Source organism: Cupressus sempervirens, chromosome 2 (genome assembly GCF_028749045.1).
Source record: "Cupressus sempervirens isolate cs-2001-9-10 chromosome 2, ASM2874904v1, whole genome shotgun sequence".
NCBI classification, from domain to species: Eukaryota; Viridiplantae; Streptophyta; class Pinopsida; order Cupressales; family Cupressaceae; genus Cupressus; species Cupressus sempervirens.
This window is the reverse complement of record NC_143119.1, coordinates 732,529,221-732,546,149: the sequence shown is the minus strand read 5'-3', so window position 1 is coordinate 732,546,149 and position 16,929 is coordinate 732,529,221.

Here is a 16,929-nt window from a genome sequence, read left to right as displayed (position 1 = left end):
GTTTGAGTCTCTAGAGAAGGTTGGCTTCCTTTACTATCAGGATGCACCTAACTACTCTTAGAGAGGAAAAGGCAGAAGCAATGCATAGAAGCAAAAAGCCTAATTTATGCTAAGGAGGTGATGCACCAAAATAAAGTCTTTGAGCTTATCTCTGCCTATAAATGCATAGTTAACCAGTTATGACCACAAAGAATACATATTCAAACCTTGATTAATATAGCAACCACATGTAGATTAGACAAAAAAATAATGGTATAGGAAGAAACTTCACTCAATATCATTCAAATGCCAAAAATAGATGCAATCATGCACATTATAGAATATATACAAGAACATTAACCAGAGGAAAAGAAATCTTGCATAGTGTGTTAATGGCTAAAAGAGATACAGTAGAGAATTATAATGGCTCAGAGGCATAAGAAATTATAGTAATATGCATGGGAAGTAATGTTAGAGAATCAAAGAAAGATCAACCCTAAGAAGGACTACAAAATCTACTTTTATAGCGTAAGCATAACTTAGATAGCATCCACTCTAAGATAAAACTCAATAGCTACATTTAGATTTGTAGAGAATAATTATTGCAAAAGCTGGAAAAGATCTAATCACAGTGTAAATTGAGACACGAGAAAATCACTTATCCACCAAAAAATCTTTGAGAGGATAGGAAGCATGGCCATTAATCTTCTGACCAAGTAGATGGATCAACAAGCAGTGATAAAGTGTTCTTTCACATTTATCAAACCTAGGGAATGATGAAAGTGGTTGTAGGAGATCAAAAGATTGGGTCCATCACCAAAGAGCTACTTCCTCTATTATCAACTTTCTAAACTAGATAGAAAAGAAAAGGTTAATTGTATTGAACTATCGCTCTATACCTTTCCTACTACCTAATTGGTTAGGAGCTCCTCTTTTTCTAGCTTGGCAGGCGAAGCTCCTTATATATTTTTCATCAACACTGAAACTCATGATCCTATGAGCATCAACTGTGGTCAAAACCCTTCATGTCATCTTTTGTTTATAACCTTGACTACGATCTTATGATTTCCTATACCTCATAGCATCAAGCCCATCCTTAATTCTCTTTATGATCCTTTGATAACAACAAAACCTAAGATCTCTTGATAGAATGATGACATGATAACAACCTTGGCATAAGGTCACAGTACCATTATTCTCCCCTTGCAATGTCATGGGCACGACCAATTTGACCTTCACAATCTTATGATTGTAGTCCATCATGATATTGATAGCCATGTAAATAACCCTTGTGATTCTATGATCATGATTTAACTATCCTTTGTCATGACCTTAGAAGGAATCATTGCTTGTACTTGTGACTTTAAGATAGAGGAATATAATAAAATCAAAACACCCAACATCTATTTGAAACTAGCCTCCACCCCTTTCTTACCTTGCAATCTTACGACTCTAAGATCATATGACCAACCTTCCCCCTTTGTAGCATCAGCAACGTAGGAAGTCAACCCTATGATCCTATGATCATTGACTTTGATGGCATAGAAACACATATACCTTTGGTGCATGATCCTACGAGATCTTTGATATCAAAACAACCTGACACTATGCCAATGTTCTACCTCATGGCATCTTATCACTACTTGATTCTTTGATAGATGAGTTATCATAAGATCAGGACCTTACCATTCTATCATAGCTTTGGGACTTGCAATATAACATGAACTTGAATCTTGTGACTGTTGGTTGGGTTTATATATTTTGATTCAATCCTTGGCAGAACAGCACCATTGGCCAACAAGATCTATTTCATTTATTTCAATGGGTCAAAAGGTATTAGAGGATAACCTGTGACCCCCTTTGATGCATTTGAATTATATGATGTGTCTTAAAATGTCTAAAGACCCCTCAAGACATATAGAATTTGATCAAATGGGTCTCAAGTCACATATTATTATATCAAATGGGTCAAAGGGGGTCATCTAGGATCCATTATGACCCCTTTGACCAATTAGAAGCATATTATAGTAAAATTTATAATTATACAATATATTTTATAATTCTAAAATTTAAAAATAATATAATAAATTATATAAAATATATAATGATATAATGTAATATATTATAATGTATAATAATATAAGACTTATTAGACTATAATTAGCTCCCAAAAATATATTTTTTACTAGTTTCTCTGAGTTTCATACATTAAGGGTGTACATGACTTTTTTTCACCTGATTTTGATGAAACAAAAAGTTTTTATTAAGATCATTCTAAGACTTCCGTTGATATAATTGTTGTCAAAATATGAGTTAATTAAGTATTTATTATTTATTTTCTAATGGAGCTACCTATAAAGTGCTAACAAGCATAGTGATTGAAAAACATCTATAACTTTTTCAAATGATACCTTTTTAAAATTCAAAAGAGTTGTTGCATTTTATGCTTCACCTATTATGAGAAAAAAATTCTAAATTTTTTAAAGTTTTGAATGAGTTGGGGTGTTACACATAGGACATTTTTATTCAAAAAATGTTGTATCAGATAATTCCTAATCAATTATTTATTTGAGATAAAATTACTGAAAAACATGCACTGCATTTGGGCATAACTCTAATTTTTATATCTAGAATCTTATAAAGAAGTATTATTATTTTATTTTGATTAATTTGGTCAGACATACGCCTACTTATTTTTCCACTAAAATTTCTATACCGCTGCATTGAAATAAAATTTTTTGACCAATCAAACTTTTTATTATTACAACCAAGATTTCCAATAGGGAGAAGACTTTAGTGTAGCATGAGAAGATGAAGGAATATTGTGTTAATCGAGCTCATAGTATGTTCCATGTTATTTAGTATTTTTTAGTTGAAACAATCTCATTTGTGAACCAAGTTTACAAAGTTAACCAAGCTCTCTGTGTGAACTGAGCTCCTATATCACCCGATGTCCATATTGTCTTCCAAGCTTCTAGTACTAACCAAGAAATTAGTACTAACCAAGAAACAATTTCACTCAAGCTCACTGTATTGCCTAAGCATCAGTACTTGATGTAACTTAAAGGTATATTTGGTATTTATTAATATATCTATTTTGGGAGCCAACTTGGTATAGATTTATTATTTGAAGTGATGCAGTGCAAGGTAGGAGAATCCCCAAAGGAGATGTCCAAACCCCCAACAAATAACCACATGGTACAAACACAACATTAAGCAACAATAATGCAAGGCAAATGCAAGATTTGATACCAATTCACAACTCTTTATTCATAGATATAACTGATTACATGCAATATGCTCAGCTGTAAGGCCTTTTGGGTTAGGGCCAAATATAAATAGCAATTACAATACCAGTTCTGCAAGATCTAGCAAGATCTAGTTACAAACCCAATCCCACCTAGTCTAGATACTCAATTGGATAAAAACACCAAGAAGAATCCACACTTGTGCCCTTAGGTCCACCAAGCAATCCTCTATTTTTGAAGTCATAGCCTAGCTCTTCAAAATTTGCCTCTACACTTCATTCCCTTCTCAAAGCTAGAATGATCAACCTCTGCCCTATCCTCCTCCTACCTAAAGACACTAAAAGACCCCTTACTTAAACCTAACTAAGCCATAAGTCAGCCTAACACATTAAAAACTAAATTAAATCCCTTACATTAAATATAGGTTGAGCCAAAAGTTGACTACAATACTAAATTAAATGCCAAAAGTCAGCTCATAGACAACTTGACACCAACAGAAACCAAGACCAAGTTGAGCACCAATAAATTCCTAACAAAAGCAAAGCTCCATAGACCATGTTGAGTTCCAAACCATGCTAAGAAACCATAGACCATGCCAAGTTCCCAAACTCTACTAAGTTCTCAAACCATGCCAAGTTCCTAGACCATGCTGAGCTCCCAATGTATTATGAACACCAGTCTCTACCAAGCTCCACAACACTTAACCAAAATCCCTCCAAACATGCAGGATTGCAAGAAAACACAAAATGCTCCTACATTAGACACCCTAGGTTTGAAAAGATGTTCTCAATTGCTAGAAGAACTTCTTCTTGGATTCAACACATAAATCCCAAACTAGTTCTTCACATACATATCCTCCAAGTCTTCAACTTGTACACTCTTTCCTTTGTTATTCTTTTGCTGCTTCACATCCATCTTAGGTGTGCTACAGGTCTATTTTCCAACTTAACTCAGTTGCCAATAGTCAACTTCCTCCTACTAAGCTCTTCATTCTACAAAGGAATTAGGGAAAACTTCTTGCCACCTTTCTCATTAGTAAATAAATTCTTGACATAATCATGCACAACCCTGCAATCATACTACCAAGGTCTATCCAAGAAACACATGACAACTGTTCATGTCCACAATATCACAAAACACTTGATCCTTATCCTACCCAATCTTGAAATCAAAAAGGTGTTGATCTCTCACTTCCAAAGCATGTTCACCTTGCAACTAGCCAATCCTATAACAATAAGGATGTCTCACTCTCTTCAAACCAAGTTTTTGAACCATCTCCTCAACAACAAGGTTATCAGTACTACCACCATCCATAATCACCTTGCAAACTTTATCACCAGACTTCAAAAAAGTTCTGAACAAACTAGTCCCCTGACAATTATCCAATGTCCTCTCACCAATTAGTACTTGCCAAGCCAACAAATGTTCTCCTTACTTAGGCTAACTATCTTGAACTACAACATCATTTACAATAGTAATTGTCATACCAATTAGACATTCAAAAGATCTATTCCCTTCTTTATCACATCTATAACAATTACCTCTAAACTCACCTCAACCTGTCCTCCTTTTCTGATTAGTAAGTTTTGGCTCACGTTCAACACTCAATTTATCTTGTGCCAAACTATCTTGCTTCTCCTTCCCTCTAGCATTAATTTGAAGTTTCCTTTTCAACTTATCCTCTACCTTTAGGGCATACTGATAAGCATCCTTAACTAAAGAAATATTCAACATACCAACCTCATCCTAAATATTGAATCTCAAACCATCAATTTATCGAGCTACCTTTTCCTTTGAAAATTCCCCATGACCAAACTGAATAGTCAACTTGTAGAACTTCACAATATAATCTTTCATAGACATATCTTTCTATTTTATATTCTACAATCTCTTAAACAACTCAAGTTTATAATCAGTAGGAATGAACTTAGCCTTTAATTTAGTCACCATCAATCTCCATCTATAAATCTTCATTTCACCTTCCTCTTATGTGTCTCTTTGCAATTCTTTCCACCAAAGAGCAACATGTCCTTTCAACTTAGATTGTGCCAACCTTAATCTAAGTGGATCCTCAATGTCTTCAAGCTCAAAGTAGTCTTCCAATTCACCAATCTAATCAATTAGGTCTTTAAGAGTCAAAGTACCTAAAAAATTAGAGACCTTCATCTTATGCTTTAGCTTCAACTGAGATCTAGTTCTAGCAAACTGACTAGCCCTAGTTCTAATAGGTCTCTCCACATGATCAGTTCTATCCTCACAACTAATCTAGAAACTTCAAAATCTTTAGCAACTTCCTCATAACTTCCTTTAGCACCCACATGCCTAGGCATGTTACCTAAAGCACTTACAATTTTAGCAATCATGTCACTATTCATCAATGCAATCTTAGATCCAAACTCTGCTCTTATCTTCTCTGAAATCCTTTCTTCCACAATAGCACTAAGATCATCAATCAGCCTAGGGTCAAATCTTCTTGGAGGCATCTTCAATTTTTTTTGTAAACCCAAAGCAATAGATCTACAAAGCCATAAGATCAATTAGCCACTAGATCAACCTTCTCTGTAAATCTTGGTGCAAACTACCTCAACTTTGGTGATTTATCCACACACTCAAGAAAAACTAGGCTCTAATACCATCTAACACATTGCAAGGTAGGAGAATTTCCAAAGGAGATGTCTAAACCCCCAACAAATAACCACATAGTGGAAACACAACAATAGGAAACAACAATGAAGGACAAATGCAAGATTTGATACCAATTCACAACTCTTTATTCATAGATATAACTTATTGCATGCAATATGCCTAGTTGTAAGGCCTTTTGAGTTAGGGCCAAATACAAAGAACAATTACAATACCAATTCTAAAAGATCCTGCAATATCCAATTATAAACCCAATCCAAACTAGTCCAGATACTCAACTAGATAAGAACACCAAGAAGAATCGACACTTGTACCATTAGGTTCACCAAGCAATCCTTTGTTTCTCAAGCCATAGCCCTAGCTCTTCAAAATTTGAATCTACACTTCATCCCCTTCTTAGGGTTGGAATGATTAACCTCTGCCCTATCCTCCTCCTACCTAAAGAAACTACAAGACCCTTTACTAATACCTAACTAGGCCATAAGTCATCCCAGCTCATTACAAACTAAATTAAATCCCTTACATTAAATATAGGTCGAGCCACAAGTTAGCTACAACACTAAATTAAATACCCATACATCAATTAAATGTTGACTCATAGAAAACTCAACACCAACAGAATCCAAAACCAAGTCAAGCACCATTAAATTCTTAAACAAAGCTAAGCTCCATAGACCATGCTGAGCTCCCAGACCATGGTGAGCTCCCAGTATATGCCAAGCTCCACAACACTTAACCAAAATACCTCCAAACATGAAATATTGCAAGCAAACCCAAGATGATCCTGCATCATGAAGGATATATAAGCAAGAAAAATTCATTTTTCTAAAAGGCATAACATGCAATAATAGAAGATAAATGATTATTTTGGATACAAGAAGTGAATATGGAGTAGAATATGTAATCAAGTTATAATGCAGTATAAAAACTAGAATGGAGGCTCATCCATCACAATTAGGCAATCATATTATTCAAAGGATCTTATTTAAAAAATCAAGTTGCATTGTAGGGATCATCATGTCCATTCATCCTAATAGGTGCATCAGTCAAATTCTTTAACTAGGTGAACCTAATATTCTTTTGCTAAGTCTCTTAATAGAGAAGATACTTCATTGTATTGTAAAATCCTTTTATAGAGTGGACCTAATAGTCTTTCATACTCCTAACAGAGTAGATTATCATAAGTGATCAATTGTAAGCCCTAATAGGCCAAATTTATTGCTATAGTAGTGAATCTTGTGGGTTTCATTCCCAACCTAGTTTTATCTTCTACTTGGAGGGTTTTTGGGTTACCATATCTTGTGTCAAAGTGTTATGGTTTTGATTTCTTTATTTATTTATGTTCATGCATAGAAGTAGATTGGATAATTTATAAAGATAAAGTTGAAGTAATATAAGTGAGAAAAGTTTTATTGGTTCCTAATTCACATGCCCCACCCCCAAGTCACCTGGTTGTCATTACATTTTCAATAATTTGATGCAGGAGCATCCTGGGTGCAAGGGCAATCTTGCATCACCCAAAAATATTTTATTTTTAACCTTTTCTATTTTAACAAGGACTAGTAGACAGGGTGTTTACTATTTATGGTAACTTTCTATTTTTAGTAAGTTTGTCATACAAGCTCAAACTATTCTCATTTTCTATAGGAAGGATCATTTTAGAGATATAAGCCTACCATAAAAATCTCATTGCTCTATCTTAAGTATTAAAGAAGTTATTATAGATTTTTGATGGAAAATTTTGTAGAAAATCTTCAAGCTTACCGTTAGAGGCCTTAGAGTGCTTGGATGAGGTCCAAAAACTCGATGGAAGGGCACTAGCATGGTTTGGAGCTTGTAGATTAGAAGCTGGCATTTCCAAAAAGTGGTTATAATAGCCGATGAGAGCAACAGTTTGTGAGTTATGGCCTTCAAAAGTTGGGCTACCAAAATTTCTAAAATAATTTGTCAAAGATGTATTTGGACAACTCTATGTGTATTGTTAGGGTCTCTCAGCCTTAGGTATTAAGTTTGAGCATCTAGAACCTTCCTAAGCAGCATAAAATTGCCTATTTAAGAAAGGTCTGAAAACTGTCTAGGACAGTGTTGAGATAATGGGTGTTGCACACATTGCATAATATTGTTATTTTATTATTTTATTTTATTATGTAATGTTGTGCCTAGATGGGCGTGCAACATGTAAAGATTCCCATGAAATATTCTTGATGAGTTGTATTGTAACATTGTGATAATATTTCATGTAATTATTTAATATTGGGGAAAAGAATTAAATGCCCAATATTAAATGTGGGGTTAGTGGGTTAGGTAGCACATGGTTTTAGCACATGGTTTATGTAATACCACTTGGTGGTTTTGTGGGGACTTGCTACTATATAAGCAACCGCAAGGGTAGTTGTTGTATATAAAGAGTGACAACGAGAAGACAAAAGGCAAGAGTCGAGCGGGACAAGGCTTGATAGGTTAGCCAAGGGAGCATTTGTGAAGGTTGGAAGCATGGCATGGGATGTGTGGATTCATGCTTGTTCACATAGTTTTCTCGGTTGTGGCTATGGCCATGAAGGCTTCCATGGTTGTATGGCAATGGTATTTTTGCTGAATAATACATGATGATGGATGCTTTTGGAGGCTAGATTTTTTCCTCAATGAGGGTTTCCCAAGGTATATCTTGTGTCACAATTTTGTGAGTATGTTTTCTATTCTCTTGCATGTGGATTTTAATTTCGTGATTATTTCAGATTTATTATGGGTTATGTGGAAATGGTTATATTCTTTGTTTCCAAGTTTCCTTAGAAGTGGTATCAGAGCTATGGTTTTATTATTGTAACCCTAGATTGAATCCATGGGAATGCATGAGAGGATAAAAGAAAAGGGCAAGATATATGAATGATTTATTGCAGATCCGAGGGTTTTGGGTTTGTTGTTATGATGGGATGTTAAAATCTTTGGGCATGTGAAATTGTTGGACAAAAGAGTTTTTTGGATGTTTCATTTAAATGAGGGTTTTGGGGGGTAGCTTGCAAAAATGACCTCTTGGGTAAAAATAGATCTCACCATTGGATCCGGATCGACATTTCCATAAAATTTGATATATAATATGCCCTAGTTTGGCCATGTTCAGAGGAAATGAAAGAGTTTTTTAGTTTCAGCCTATGATGGCCGTCAAATTTAATCCCGTCGAAATTTTCATTACTGAAAAAAATTAAAAATGAAAAATCGTACTGAAAATGGTAAAAAGACTGTCTTAGTAAAACAACCATAACTTTCTCTCAGAATATCAAATTTTAGAGTTCTTACAGGCATTGGAAAGCTAATTCAGAGCACTATAAGATGGTGTAGGTTTGGTTCTGTGATTTTGAAATTTTGTCAGGTTTTAAGAGCCCTAAAGTCAGATGTTATTTATTTTGAGAACGGATTAGGGCATAACTTGGGCATACGGAGTCAAATTTTGGACTTCGAGTAGTCAACGAAAAGCTCTTGGAGAGCTCTACACATTGGTTTAGATTTGGTGTAGGTTTGGCATGATTTATTTGTTGATATATTGATCTGAACAGTTTATAGATATATTTTGACTATGGTAACATTGTGAGTTTATGGCATTGGAGATTTAAGTTTTGATGTCATTGTATACTCAGTTCATATTCAGATTGGTCTCATGATGATATGGTTATCAGTGTTTGGATTTGGATATGCATGATGACTTATTGGATCTACAAGTTGTGCAGTGTTGTAAGCAGTCTATACTTACAGGTTGCATTTATGGCTTGGTTATGGGTTGTCTTTGCCTATTGATCTTTCATTATTGATGCATATTTAGATTGGTGGCTTGGATTTAGGTTGTCTATGCCCTAAGTCACATGATTTGATAATTTTTTCTTCATGTAGAAGGGATGAGATGTAGTTACCAGGTACAATCATGGTGGAGGATTGTGGTTGACTATGTTGACAGGTTGGACATACTTTGAGAGCCAGATGCTTAGTTCACGGATGTGATCATGGTGTCATAGATTTTGGCATGACATGATTGGTTATACAGGTACATCCTTGATGTTTATTAGCTTGGATTTCTGATTCAGTTATGGTGGTATATCTTCTTGGTTGAGGATCATGGTTATTTGGGTTCTTTTGAGGAGCTCATGATGTGCACTTTGAGTTCTTTGATAGTTTGATGCCTTGGTTGATTCTCATGGTTAGAGGATAGATTTTTTCATCATGATGTCATGGATAGCTTGGATACACGGTTTAGTGGGAGCTTGTGATAGTAATGGGGTGATAGTGCAGGATTAGCTCCTGGTTTGGTTTATATCTTCTTGGTTTGGAGAGGATGGATTTTATGATGCCATAGGTGACTTGGTACCACGGTTGAGTGGGAGTTTTTTTTTTGGCATTGATATATTTATTGAGTGTTTGCAGATGTTGGAGGTTTGTCTTAGATCCTGTTGCTACAGAAGCGTCTTTGACATTTGCATGGTGCACTTGTTATCTTCATGGTGTTTGAAGATGGTTAGACCTTGAGGACTCATGGAGTTCTTGGTTATCTTCATGGTGTATGGAGATGGTTCTTCCTGGTATGTGGAGATAGTTTCTTCATGGTGTGTGGAGATGGTTGCATCTTGAGGACTCACAGGGTTCTTGGCAAAGGTGTGGTTTATGCTTTTATTTGGCATGTTATCCCTGGTGTGAGGATGGTTTCATTATTATATCATGGTATACTCTTGATACGCGTTTAGAGTTGTGACATGTTATAGTGTGTTCATATGGAGCATGTTATCTCTTTAGTTGAGATGGTAAGATCATGTTGTCATGTTTATGTTCCTGAGGCCATGGTTGGAACTTTGACATTGATCTTGGTTTAGTTTCTTGGTATTGAGTACACTAATCATAAGCTGGATACTTCATGATATTGCTATGTTGCATTTGGAGTTGGCATGGATTGATTGGTTACAGGTGCTCATGGATACTTAGAGATGGTGGTGACACTGATTTCTCTTGGATTAGAGAAGTATTTGTTGGGATGGTTGATGGTTTTAGAAAGAAGTCCGAGGGGTAGTCACCTGATATGGATTTGAGATGAGATTGTTCTTAGATGAGTCTTGGTTGGAGACTTGGGTATCTTGATGAGCATTCTCATTCCCCACCCTTGGTCTACTCAGCAGTTTGCTACTTGAGAGGTATAGCCCATGATTTTTTCTCAGTTGCATTATATTTATGCTTGTCTTTCATGGATATGGATCTTAAGCTATGGTACATGAGTTAGTTCTGGAGGGTTCATTTGAGAGATGGTTTTAGCATTGGTTATCTCCATGTGCATATGTTATTATGCTGGTTGAGTTTGGGAGATGGTTTTATAATTGGCATTTTCCTTGGATTAGGGATGGTTATTCCTTGGTTTAGGAATGGGTTTATTGAGTTTGATCTTCTTGTGAGAGGCTTACATCCATGATGAGTTATATGGTATGGTTTGGGTGTTTTTGAGGCTTCTTGTTGGGGTTTTATGGAGGAGATCATACTTGCACATTTTACATCTAGAGGTGTGTGTAGAAGGACATGATACAAGTTATGATTTGCATGGTTTCTCTAGTCTTGGTTATCTTCCTGGATGTTCAGTTTTGACTACATTGGATTTGAGATTGGTTGGAGATTGTGATCACTGGTTTGTGTTCATGTATGTCATGTGAGAGATGACATGGTTATTCCTTTATCTCTTTCCTTTGTTGGTTGTGGAGAATTTGGTAGACTATTGGAGACCTGTTATGAGAGTCTTTTTTCTTGCAAGATATCAATTTATGTATTGTGGATGTCCTTGATACTACATGGATTCACTTCTTTGAGATGTGTCTAGTGGATTGGTTATAGATTTGACATTATCTTTTGTAGTGGGAGCTTCTTGGTATATATGTGGTAGGTATTGTTCTTGAGGCTTGTGATTGCAGGTTATAGATTGGATATGTCAGTGATATGAGAATTCACTTGTTATACCTTTGAGGTATGGATAGTTGGATGGGTTTGGCACTTTGCTGTGGGTGTTATTTCAGCTATAGATATTTTGACAACTACAGATACATGTGATTACCTTTGGATCAGGTTATTTGTGCTTGGAATTTTAGTTGGTACAGGATTTTATGGTCTTCTAATGCGACAGGTTGGGTGGTTTTCTCTTTGGATGACTTCTATGTATGTCTAGTAGCAGTGGCATAATAGGAGGTGAGATCATTCATGTTTGAGATGCTAGATACTTTGATTTTGTTGCTGGTACCAGGATGGAGCAATTGGTGTATTTTGATCCATGATGGTGGATGTGCTGGGAGGGATTGTTCCCTTGTTCATTTATGTGGCTATGAATTGACCCTATGCAATGTATACAACAAGTGGGAGATTGTTGAGATAATGGGTGTTGCACACATTGCATAATATTGTTATTTTATTATTTTATTTTATTATGTAATGTTGTGCCTAGATGGACGTGCAACATGTAAAGATTCCCATGAAATATTCTTGATGAGTTGTATTGTAACATTGTGATAATATTTCATGTAATTATTTAATATTGGAGAAAAGAATTAAATGCCCAATATTAAATGTGGGGTCAGGGGGTTAGGTAGCACATGGTTTTAGCACATGGTTTATGTAATACCACTTAGTGGTTTTGTGGGACTTGCTACTATATAAGTAGCCACAAGGGTATTTGTTGTATATAAAGAGTGACAAGGAGAAGACAAAAGGCAAGAGTCGAGCGGGACAAGGCTTGATAGGTTAGCCAAGGGAGCATTTGTGAAGGTTGGAAGCATGGCATGGGATGTTTGGATTCATGCTTGTTCACATAGTTTTCTCGGTTGTGGCTATGGCCATGAAGGCTTCCACGGTTGTATGGCAATGGTATTTTTGTTGAATAATACATGATGATGGATGCTTTTGGAGGCTGGGTTTTTTCCTCAATGAGGGTTTCCCAGGGTATATCTTGTGTCACAATTTTGTGGGTATGTTTTCTATTCTCTTGCATGTGGATTTTAATTTCGTGATTATTTCAGATTTATTATGGGTTATGTGGAAACGGTTATATTCTTTGTTGCCAAATTTCCTTACAGACAGGTCTGGGTGATAGTTTGTAGCACTATCTTGCAGATTACTATAATGAAGGTGCCCATTTGGGTTAGCATATTGTAATTGAGAATTATGTAGTTCTACATTTGCAACGATAATAAGATTTTCATATTTTGTTCCTCGCATTTTCTATTGTTTCTTTGGTTTTGTTATGAGTTTATGGTATCAAGGGGAGTCCCCTACATCATAATTTGTATTAGAGTGCAATTCTCCTATTCAAGGCTTAACATCTAGAGAGTAAATATATGAGGAAATTAAAGTGTACAAGTTAGAGAAAGCTATTAACAATGAAAAATTGGATCTACACATGGCTATAGAGCAAGTCAAGAAACTCAAGGAACAACTTACTCACTCATTGAAAAGAAGAAAAGAATTGGCTATACAATGAATGATAATCTTTGCATAGAACAAATAATACAAGATATATACAAAGAAAGAAGTTTAGAGGAAGATGATTCAACCATAAAAGTTCTACTAGTGAGGAATACTACTCTACAAGAAGAAGTAAGAAATTTGAAAAGAGAATAAGAAAGTTGCTCAGCTAGGTTGTGTGAAGTCATGGAACAAAAGAAAAATCAATGAATGATAAATAAATGGAAGATGAAGAAAAAAGACTACTTTCTACAATGCTAGAGGAAAAGACCAATGAAGTTTAGTAGTTATCTCAAAATCAAGAAGACATGGTAGATCAACTAGATGATGCAAATCAATGAATTACCAATCTAACAGAAGAAAATCAAAGACTCCAAAATGAGCTAAGAGAAGAAAAGGAACTAAATGAAAGAAGATTGAGATCACAAGAAAGATTGAATCAATTGTATGAGAAAACTCTCAATAGACACAAAGGCACTACTAGCTAAGGGTATACCAATTAAGGAGAGTGATCAAAGTAAGAAGCATAGAAGAACAAAAAGTCTACATGCAACACCTATGAAAAATAGGTCATACTTCAAATGCTTTTTGGAACAATACCATGCAACTGAAGTTCAAAGGTTAGTGTTATGATTGTAAGTATCGTCACAAGGAAAATGAATGTAGAACTCAATCAAAATTTCAAGGAATTGTTTCACATGTCATAAACAAGGTCATAAATCTTCAAAGTTAGGATCAATTTCAATCATTTAGCATAATGGAATGAGACAAGGAAAATTTATTGGTTGGGACTACAATACATGAGGAAGGTATCATTGTTATGGAGAATATGGGTACATGGGAGTAAATTGTGTAGAAATTGAGATCACAAAAAGAAATACCAATATAAGATGCTATGTATACAAGAAGATAGGTTGCTTGGCAAGAAACTGTATGAATAGAGGCACAACCAAAAATGGTGAAGAGAACAAAAGAAAGTCAAAGATTGAAGAAATTGTAACTCAGAGGAATAAAAAATGGGTACAAAAATTAGAAGAAATAACAAATCAAGAAGCTATCATAATCTTATCTAATGAGATGGGTAATGTATCCACATCCAACTAAGCTAACAAGGAGATGGTAAGAAATGAGAAATCAAGAAGATCTTACACCAATTCAAGATGTGACCAAGGAAGCAATATAAATCAGCATGAAAGGATAGGAAAAGTAATAGAATTGTGTTTTAACCAAGTTACAATTGAGCTATAACCGAGTTTCTTGTTGTCACCGAGAAAAGCTAGTACCAAGTTCTAACAAAGTTATGAAAGGATTAGGTCACACCTAAGCTTAATGACTTGACTAAGTTGTCTCACCTACCATTGTATGATGCAATTAAGAGGCCATAAATTTTTTTTTATTTTATAAAAGACAAAATTGAGGGTTTTTATTGTTACCTTGCAGAGCAATTTCAAGCACAAGAGTGAACTATAGAAAAATTAGTGTTGAAGAGAGAAGCTTCAATGAAAGTTTCAATCATTGCAAATTTTATTATTTTCCAAGTAATCATGGCATCCAACTCAAGCTCAAAGGTGAAGAAGGGCTCTAAAATGTTAGTGAAGAATATGGTTTTTAAGGCACTCAAGTTCAAGCTTTATCCAGCAATGGTTGAGAAAAAAGATCCTATAGGAGTGCATTCAACTATACCACCAAAGGTACTATTGGTTAATGATACCAAATTCTTCTATAATTTTACTATTTAGAAGTTAAGCACATTTGAGATGAATAAAGCTTACAATGACCTATGTGATAATGGAGTATTAAAGCTAGATCATAGACATCTAGAGATCAAAGGTTTAACACATCCCCTATACATGCTAAAGGATTTCAAGATAAAATGAATCAGATTTGTTTTGATCAAAGTGCACAACATGTCCTTCTGGCATGAGTAACCTATGTAGATTATGAAGAAGATGGTGTACTAATTTATGGGTTACCCTATGCTAGATGGACCCAAAATGACAAAAAACATAGCACATAGTGAATTGGTGAAGAAGACCCAAGCAAAATGGGATGGAAAGAAAATGAAGCTAAATAATGTCACTGATATGGAGATCAAATTTGAGATCCATGTCATTGTTCACAAGATTTATAGCTTGAGTAGACCAAATAATGTCCCCTATGAGGCTATTGACTTGGCTTACAAGGTAGTAAAGAACAACCTATCATTTGAAGTTGCTGAGTTGCAGCTCAATTAGCTTAGCAAGAACATAGAGAGAATCTGAGCTTCAAAGAAGGATATATGTAAGTTAGGAATCCTACTCATTTTATTATTATTTTATGTTCAAAATTTCTTCCCATCCAAAGGTAGTGTGGTCTTAAGTAAGGCCAGACCTATAATTTACCAAATCAATGATTACATACAAGAATTGGGAGAAAATTTTGATGGGATTATGGAAGAATATTTTGAGAATTTCAAGGAGAAAATGTAGAATAGGTATAGGATAATTTAGCAATTGGTTGAGAAATATGTTCAAGATATTTGCTTCTTGGTTGATTGTGATGAAAATCATATTTAGATAATCATTCCTAGGACTACATGGGTGAAACCCTTGGGATATGGAGTTAACATAGATGACACAAGGGATATCATAGAGCCTTTTGACCCTAAGGTAACATTTTTTGGTACTTGTGATGAAGCCAAGACCAAGATATCTCTAGAGATAGAGATTCCCCAAGTCTTGAAGAGAGGGAAGAAGAAGATGGGAACCTTGAAGAAGCAATTTAAAGTTGACCATATCATCCTAAGGGTAAAGGTCAAGATGAAGAGGAAGAAGAGGAGCAAGAACCTCCTAAGAAGAAAGGAAAAGTGTTTAAAAAAAAAACCAAGAGGGCTACACCCAAGAAGGAAGCTACCCCTATATTCACAAATGCTAGGAAATCCAAGAGGAAGCTAAAGCTAAAAGATGAAGATGATGAAGAGGAAAATGCTCCTATCATCTAGTTGAAGAATCCTCCACTAACCTTTGAACAAAAATTGCAAAGACTAAGGGATGGTAGTGGTATGACAAGATTTAAATACATCAAGTATGAAATAAGAGGCAGAGAAAAGTAAAAAAAATTTGAAGATTCTCTACTGGAGGAGATGGAGAAATGGAAATATGACCTAAATGAGTTGAAAAGCCAAGCCCCTAATGTCTTATTGAAGGTATTTACATAGAGATGGAAAAATGTTGTGAAAATAGAATGGGACATCAAAGAGAAAACATTGAAAAGTGTCATGCCTAACTTGTCAAATACAAAAATCAAGCAGGGTGTAAACAAACATGAGAATAGGAAGGCTTCAAGACTCAAAGCGTTCCAAATTTTGATAAACAATATTGAGGATGTTGTACAGTCCACAAAAAATTTGTGGAAAACCATTTTTAAGCAAGAGGTTCAATTGAAGAAGGATGAAGAACAAGAAGTATAGATTGTACAAGAGTTTGATACAAAGATGATTATGGTAGCTATGATTGTATCTCTACCCTCCACTCCAAGCCAAGCCATATCTATAACTAGTGTAGAAAAATTAGAGAAGAAGGAGAAGAGTCTTCCATCCACCCAGGTAGGA